Raw genomic sequence first — 9,009 nt, 5'->3', positions numbered from 1 at the left:
AGTAGCCTTGAGATAATCATATTTGCATGAAATATGAAGGGTCAAATAGTTGAGTGATAGGTGAAGAAACAGAATCTAGGTGTATAAAACCATTGTCAGAAATTTGACTTAAGAGCGAAGAAGCAATAGGTTTTGAGCAGGGACATAATTCAGGTGACATTTTAGGAAGATGATTTTGACAGCTGGTGGAATAAATTTATGCTTCAAAAAATATACAAATTGATAAAAGAGCATAAGCAAACATTTTTCAAAAGAATTATAAACTATAACTTACCATAAGAATATATGCTTCAAATTACCACTAATAAGAGAAATGAAAACTAAAACAATGCTGATATTTTATCTTATACCCTACAACAATCAATACTGTAGGGACTGTGGGAAGTCAAGTACAAATGCATTGTTGTTAGAACTTAAAATTTGTCTATTCATTCCATAGATATCAATTTAGAATTATGTCCAAAGAGAGAATAAACGCTTCATACTCTAATTTAGAGAAATGACCCTGCTACTCTTTGTATACTCAATGGAAGTTTTAAATTAAAAAAGATTTAATATGTACCCAATATTCATAGCCTCATTATGTGGTAGCAGTTGTTTTGGAAATGAAGAAGACCCATTGATTTGGAAATGGCTAAACAAAATGGCAAATGGGATTAGAGTGTGTGTGATTTTACTCTCTTTTCTTTGCATTATTTTATATAGATCTTTTCAGATTTCTGTGACTGCAGAAGGATCATAAGAGAAGGAGATAAGGAGAGAAAGAATTCCAGGCTTGGAGGTAGGGGAGGGAAATGGTCAGTCACAGTGAGGGAACTGAGACCGAGGGAGAGACTTCTGGGGTGGGAGTGGGTGGTAAAAAGCAGGTATGCTACTGTGTTTGTGGAAGGGAGTAATAAGAAGGGCCAGATTACAAAGTGTGTTCAATGACAAAGGACTTTATAATTGAGCCTAGATCAATAAAACTTAGTTTCTTTAAAAAAAAAAGTCTATAAATGGGTCACATTGTATTTCCTTTTTTTTGTGTGAGATTCTTGCCTTTGATTTGAATCAGTTTGGTGTAAGCAAGTGGGAACTGTCCATAATTTCATGGCCACAGATTATATCTAGGGTGTTCAGTAAGATAAAAGAATACTTAAGTGCTAACCTCTTGGCCTTACCTTTGCAATGTTGGCATTGTTTCTAATACTCCTCTTCAGCATAAACATTGCAAGGCTAACAAAACCATTCTAACCAGTGATATCTTAAACCAGTCACAATATGATGCTTATTTAGCTTATCCTTTAAAATAGGGAGCGCGTGTACAAAAGTGGCAAACCTGTAGCCTTTAGACAACTACTAGTTACCAGCTAAGGAACCTATGGCCTTTTGTTATGCCTGTAATTATAGAAAGAAAAAGCTACAATTAATGCATTGTGAATTCAAATCTTTGAGAAGGCTTTGATGAAATCTAAGAGGTTGGGTTCAAAGCCAAAGCATTTGTCTACATGTTTCCTTTACTGCTGACTACACAGTAAAGAAGAGGGCCTTGAGCCAAAAAAATGTGGATTCTGATTACTCAGGGCTTCATTATAACGTACAATTAAGTATTTAAAGTGATTAAAGCCAGGATTCCTTGAAACCACAAGTTCCAAATCAAGCAAGATCTGCTCAGCCATTTGTGTACAGGGTACAATGCACACTTGATTATTTAAATGCTTGATATTCTGGTTCTGGATGAAGCCAACTTGCCTTTGATGGGAGGGAGAGTTATTAGCACATTAGTACAACGAGATTATAAAATTAATTAATTGTCACCTTGGAAGTCTGGGAGAGTATGACCTCAAGGGCCTGAGATGCAGGATTGGAGAGAAGGTATGGGAGAAAGGAAGTTAAGAGGTGATAGGATGTGTGACAGTTACAAGTCCTGGGATGTAGGGGTGAGGAGATTCCACATGAAAGCATCAGCTTTTGTGCTAGGAATAGAGAGATGGCAGAAAGAAAGGTTCAATAGGACTGCTTCAGCACTGAGCCTTATTTGCCTTCCAAGGCTAGTAATTCATGAGAATAACATGTAAATAAGACTTTTACTCCCTAATGAATGAAATGGTTCAGCATGCAGGTAGTGACTCATTTCATTCATTTTAATTAAAAGAACCCAAGATTTGCCCAGAGGACACTGGATCTAATTTATGAATTATCTAAGCTCTTCCTAGTTACTCGTTTAGTCACTTTGTTGCTTGTTAGCTTCTCATTTTTTAAAACAGGTATGGAAAGTCAGCCAATTTGTCCACTTATCATGAGTTTTGGAACAAATTCTGAAGGATAAAGAATCTGAAGCTCATGGCTACTAAATTTTTGGGTAATCTGGAGACTTTATTATAAGAGGCAATTAATAAATATCTGTTGATTAATTGGTTGACATTTACACACATGATTCCTGGCCCTCCAAATCCAGAGATGGTCTAAATTTTGCTCAGTCTAGGACTAAATTCACTTTGTGCCCAGATTATGTAATCAAGTACTTTTCTCTCCAGATATGAGCATACTTTTCTGCTGCTACATAGAGTTCTTCTAACAAAGCTATAGGGGGTAGGTGGGTGGTTCAGTGGAGAGATGGGAGGCCCTGGGTTCAAATTTGACCTCAGACACTTAGCTGTGTGACCCTGGGCAAGTCACTTAACCTCCATTGTATAATTAGAATTTGTTCCCCAGGACTCTCTTTCCCAGCATCCCATTTATTTGTTTAGCTATATGTGTATGTATATATATAGGGAGGATATATTTTGGTGTAGCTCTTTCTTCGCTACTGGGGAAAAAAAAACCACTTTAAATTCTCTAGACTTCAGTTTTCTTCTCTGTGAAGTGAGGTGATTAGGTTAGATGATCTCTAGAGCCCCTTTCTTATGAAAATTCATTTAGGTAGCATGGAGGAAACCAGTTATGAGCAAAAGAAATTGTTAGTGTCCTGGATCCTGTAAGCACTCAGTGGGGCCCTGAGAAACTCTTTAAAGTATGACGCAATGGATTTTTTTCAGTAATTTTCCACATCCTTCAGCAGGGAGTTATCAACCTTTACTGTGGGTCCTCTCTTCCTGAACAGACAATAACAGATCCATCACACATACCCTTCCCCCCAATTACCATTAATTTTTTTACTAATTGTTCTTTTAAAATTGCTTCTTATGGTGATGTGTTATTATTATTTTACATCATTGTCACTCCTGATGTGTGAGGACAATCACATTATGTAAAAGCAGGTTAACATGGTTTATATATACAAATGGGTAGGATTAACTAAGGGAAAATTTCAATGACTTTTGTTTTTCTAAAGTGGCTTCTCAGGGGCAGTTGGGTAGCTCAGTGGATTGAGAGCCAGGCATAGAGACAGGAGGTCCTGGGTTCAAATCCAGCCTCAGATACTTCCCAGCTGTGTCACCCTGGGCAAGTCACTTGACCCCCATTGCCTCGCCCTTACCACTTTTCTGCCTTGGAGCCAATACACAATATTGACTCCAAGACGGAAGGTAAGGATTTAAAAAAAAATGAAAAAAATAAAGTGGCTTTTCTTTGGCTGATTTGAAGGCCTCTTTAAAGTGTATGAAAAATGAGCCAAGAAAGCATGTAATATTTGGTTAATCACTGACCATCATGTGTGTTAAAATGTAACATTTATACACTATCAGATTATGAACCATTTGGCGTAAGATTGCATCTCACCGGTATTGCTTAATACAGCGAAACCTCAGATTATGAACCATTTGGAATGAGACTATGTCTTATCATTGTTGCCCAACCCAACAAAACCTTCATTTGGCATATAAAGACCTCAAAAAAATAGACTATGATTTAAAAGGTCAAGTATGTTATCTGAACATCAGGTTATTTGACTGAATTTTTTTGAATTGTGCATTGTCAAAGGTGTTACATATTAAAAACAAAATTTCTCTTGCATTCTATATTAATATTATAGCCAGTTTAATTAGCAACAGTTTTTGAAAAGGAGCAGAAATTTATTCCTCAAAAGTCTACTAGGCTCTAGGGTTGGTAGAAATTAATTCTGAATGGCATTTGTTTCATTTGTTATACTTGTATCCCAATACCTGGAGTGTATGGTGTGTTCAGGGAAGACTAGCATCTCTAGAATGAGGGCTTGCTGAGGCCTTTTCAAGCACTTCTCATTTACTTTTGGGGTCTACCTTTCATCCAACTCTCTGTGGCTCCAAGAAACTGTAGCATGTGAGGCAGGCACACCCTGGTAAAACCATTTGGTAGATGGACTAAACCAGGTTGAAGATAACTGACAGGCTTCAAACCCATCAGTGAGTTAGGGGTATGTCTACCCCTACCCAGCATTTGAAGATTTCCCCCAGCAGAATGGACAGATGAGAATAATTTGTTCCAGGAGCCACGAAGGAGACAGAAGTAGTTGCTGTGGAGTGCTTAGACCTTGATCAGATATTGACGATGCCAAGGTCATCCATTGCATCCTGGGTCATCACCAGTCATCTTGACTTTTATCTTGCCACTGAACTTTGATGACTCTGGAAGAGAGACTGAATGAAGCTAATGACTTTATAAAACTTCATACCTCATTTAAATTCGATTAATGGGTAAATCAAGACATGACCCTCATGATGTCATTGGTCCTCTTCAAAACAAAGGACCACCACCACCAATAATATTCCCTAACACCCAGAGTATTGCCCACCACATAATGAGTACTTCTACAACAACCACCCAATATTTATTAAAAGCCTACTGTGTGTTAGACACTGTTATCATTCTGTGGAGAGCAAAAGTAGCCCAGAAATATGTAGAGTGACAAAGAAAAGCTTAAAGAGTTTCCTCTTTTCTTGAACAGGCACAAGACATAAGAAGCTTGTTTTAGAATCAAGTCTTTTGGAGTTAAATTACAGATTTCCTTTTTTTAGGGCCTTAAAGGTTTCCAGAGTTATTCTGCTGCTGTCACTATATAAATTGTTCTCTCAGTTTTACTCACTTCACTCTGTTAGTTCTTCCCAGATTTCTTCTCTAAATCCATCCCTTTGGTAATTTCTTATGACCTAATGCCATTCATGTACCATAATTTTTTTTTCAGCCATTCCCCAATTGATGCACCTGCTTTATGACTAGTAATAAGATGGATTTTTAAAATAGAGAGAAATGTAGGATTCTATATTAACTAAAAAATGCATGGTTAATTGCATGTTTAAATTGCATGGGTAAAAGATGAAAATAGACAACAACTCTGAAATATCCTAGTTAGGGAACATAAATGAAACAAAACTTCTTAAGTATATGTAAGGCTACTTTGTAATTTAAATATTTTCAATTCTGTCATTTGGAACCAAAGTTCATTTAATTTTTAAAAAATTATTATTAAATGTAGGTGGCTGCAAACCTTTTTCATAGTTGATGGCACTATTTATTTCAGTCAGTTTTAAGCTAATTCTGAGACCATAGATAATTAACTACTTATTTACTCCTTGCTTTTCATTCTTAGTATTAAAATGCTTAATTGGATTTTATTTCCTCCTATCCCCAATTCTTTCCTCCTATCCCTCATAGGTCCTTTCCCCTCCATAACAATCTTTTTGGTCTCCTTTATGCTTCATTTCTTCATTTTAGCTTGTTTCCAGATTGTTTTCTTCATTCCAAGACTAGAGAAACAGGAAAACAAAGTCTTCTGTCTCTCCATTATCTCCTAATGTTCTTTTCCCAACCTTAGGGTCAGAATTCTGGCTCCATTCTGAGATTTCAGTATTGTTATTATGGGAGAGACCACGTGAAATTTCAGCAGCTGATGTGTTGCTCAAGTAATCCTTCACCGAAAGAACTTGGGTGACATAGGGCATTTTGTCTATTAGGAAATTAGATTTAGGACCTTTGCTTTAACACACAAATAAATAAACACAACTTTACATGCATTTATAGTGTTTCTTTACCTTCTTCCTCTCGCCACTTCCATTGAGAAATAAAAAAACCAAACCCCCAAAAATCATTTAAACATTTCATTGATTCTCTTCTTTCCTTACAAAGGATAAGACAAAAAATATTCCCTTACAAAGGTAAATAGTTCAAATAAAAATTTTTCCTTACAAAAGTAAATGGTCCAGCAAAACAAATCTCCACATTGGTCATGCCTTATAATATTAATGTATCTTCCATCTTCCATCTTCTGGTCTTACGATTTTTCATTGCAATAATAATAATTTTAAGTCTTTCAAATTTGTTTTTATTTTTAAAGTCATATAAATTGATCAAATTCTTTGATCATCTTCTGGTCATAGACATCTTATTAGTTTCCTCTGAAACTGGCCATTTCTTATGTTCTAGTAATAGAATATTTATGTATCATAATTTCCAAATAGGAGGATAGCTCTTTAGTTTCCAATTTTTGGATACTATGAAAAGAGTCACTTAAAATTTTTTTGCCATTTTCCTCTTCTTAAAAAAGATCTCTTTGGGACATGGGCTTATAGTGGTATTTGGGCATGGTTTAAAATTGTTTTCCAAAGTGGTTAAATCAATTCATAGCTCCATACATGTAAAACCCAGTGGAATTGGTCATTGGCTCTAGGAGTGAAAAAACATGAATCATGTAACCATGGAAAAATATTTCAATTTAATTAATTAAATTTAAAAAAAAAGAAAAAAATTGTTTCATAGCTTCGCCAACAGTGCACTAGCATGCCAGTTTTTCTGCAGCCTCTTCAACATTTGCCAACACTTTGGTTTTTTGAACTTGTGTATAAATTCTAATCATATTTTAATGGACAGGAAAAGATTTGTCACTGACTAGAAAAAGTTATCCTTGAATCATACCACCAACACCTTAGAGCTAAAAGATCAGAATTAGTTGGTTTTTCTTTTTAAGAAGAAGAAATAAATTTTCCTCTCAGAGTAGAGATGAGAAAAGGATATGCTGTACAATTCAAATAACTTAATCTTAGAAACTATTTAAATAACTAATTGAAAATAAAAATGGGAAATGGACAACAGAAATGACAGAAACACTGATTACAATAATTTTATCTCTTAAGGGTTAGCCAAGATAAATTAATAACTATGACAAGGAAACCCCCAAAAGCCCAGAAAGTGCTTCAGTCAGCAAACATCTGGCTTGCTTGCCAAAAGCAACAGTGTGTAAGACTACAAATGTATTTGTAAAATCCTACAAAGAAGCATGATAAATGATTATGAGCTATATTATCTCATAAAACTGAAACATTAGAATATAAAGCCAGTTTGAAGAAAACTTGGCCAGATTTTCAAGTGAACAGTCTTCCCATTCTTAAATAGGAGGACCATTAGTAAAAGAAAAATGGGAAATATTTGTAAAAATCATTATGGCAAAATTGTTTTTTTTTTTTCATCAAAAACTATAGAATCACCACATATCGCCTCAACATCATGGTCATCCTAAATGTGCTAAGACAGGAAGTAGAAATGGTATCAAAGTGGATAAGAACAGTAGCAACAAGAGAAGATAGAGATTTGTGTGATTGATGCTTTTTTAAAAATAATTTTTTTAACATTTAAATTGGCTTGTTAGAACAATACACCTCTTTATACCCTTTTACAAATATTTCTCTCCCATGCATCAATATGATCATTCACAATTCTTTGGATGATAGAACAACAGAAATACTGTTCAATGACCTTCTCATCATAGATATCAAGTTGAGCATGAAACCAGGGAGATCTATACTTGCCAAAGGTGTTTGCTATTGTGGTGGAAGAAATCCAGCATGGAATCCTGATTGAAGAGGACTTGCCTGGCGCTGGGGAAGTTCTTCAGAGGCTCTTGGTTTGGTGTGACATTCTTCTGATTGCATCAAGCCCAAGAATATTACAGACACTTCTAGAAGAAATCTGTAATCACTAAAATGAATTTGACCTGATTGTCCACATAGCAAAGACCACGTCTATGAAATGTGTCTCTTGCCCAGATCTTAATATATATTTGAAAGGACAATATTTTTCCTCCCTTTCAGCAGAAATGTGAAGGATTACAGTTGTGAAATGTTACCTACATTCTCAGATTGGTATTACAAAGCAAAATAATAACATGTGTTCATTGATCACTTAACTATTATCCTCTTTGTTTCAAAGGAGGATTCAGTTCTAGGATGATTAGGGGAAAGTATATCCAGAAATTCTATTTTATAACTTTTTAAAAAAAAGGTTATGGCGATGTCATTAGTAACTACTGATCTAGATACCTACTTTCTCATCTTTCTAAGGTTCGTATGATAAATGAAAAGGGAAATGGCAGAGCTTTCATAAATAATTTCCTAAAGCAGAACATGTTCCCAGTCATACAATGGGTTAAACAGAGGGTATAAGATCTATACCATTTTTTGTTGTTGATTATAAAAAGAGCATTTGACTTGGTAGGGAAAATTAAGTCTATTCTCCAATAAGATTTTTCCTAAGATTAGGTTAAGATGGTACAAGATCCTTTGAGAGAGTCAGTGAGAGATAGCTTTGGTCATGATCTACTAATTATTGACATCAAAGAAGGTATAAAATAGGGCCATATATACTCATCAAAGAGTTATTTACCTCTCTCGTGGATTATGTCCAGTTCAGAGTCCAAATGGGAGAGCAATTCTTTCTGGAAGGTCAGGTCCTCTAGATGTTTGTTTGCAGAGAGATTGTCTTGATTATATTATTCCCTGAAGCTCCTGAGATTTAAGATTTTGATCCGGTGATAAAAAATAAAATAAATAATGCTTATTGTCTAGATTGTGATATGCAATTTGATGGACAGGTCATTGATTTGATCCATTGTTCAAAATATCTTGAATAGACATTGCATATAGAGAAATGAATTGTGAAAAAGCATTTCTGGGATGTATACTTTATAGCCCAAATAAAGCAGTAAAATAGTTCTTATTGGAGTCAAAGTATAAATGTCTAATTGAACTTTTAATATATGAATCTTTTAACAACTGGTTGAAAGGATTTTTATGACTGTAATCAAGGCCTAGTTTTGTAGCTATAATGCAAATGAATAGAAGA

At 35.0% G+C, this 9,009-nt stretch overlaps 1 protein-coding gene across 1 annotated transcript in view; it reads left to right on the top strand.

Annotated features, from left to right (window-relative positions):
* The window catches only part of DEPTOR (DEP domain containing MTOR interacting protein), a 185,790-nt gene that overhangs the window by 19,721 nt on the left and 157,060 nt on the right, over positions 1 to 9,009 (top strand). The gene's annotated exons all lie outside the window — the stretch shown is intronic.

This window comes from Monodelphis domestica, chromosome 3 (assembly GCF_027887165.1).
Source record: "Monodelphis domestica isolate mMonDom1 chromosome 3, mMonDom1.pri, whole genome shotgun sequence".
Taxonomy (NCBI): Eukaryota; Metazoa; Chordata; class Mammalia; order Didelphimorphia; family Didelphidae; genus Monodelphis; species Monodelphis domestica.
Note: the sequence above shows the minus strand (reverse complement) of the source record. Positions and strands in the feature narration are given on the sequence as shown.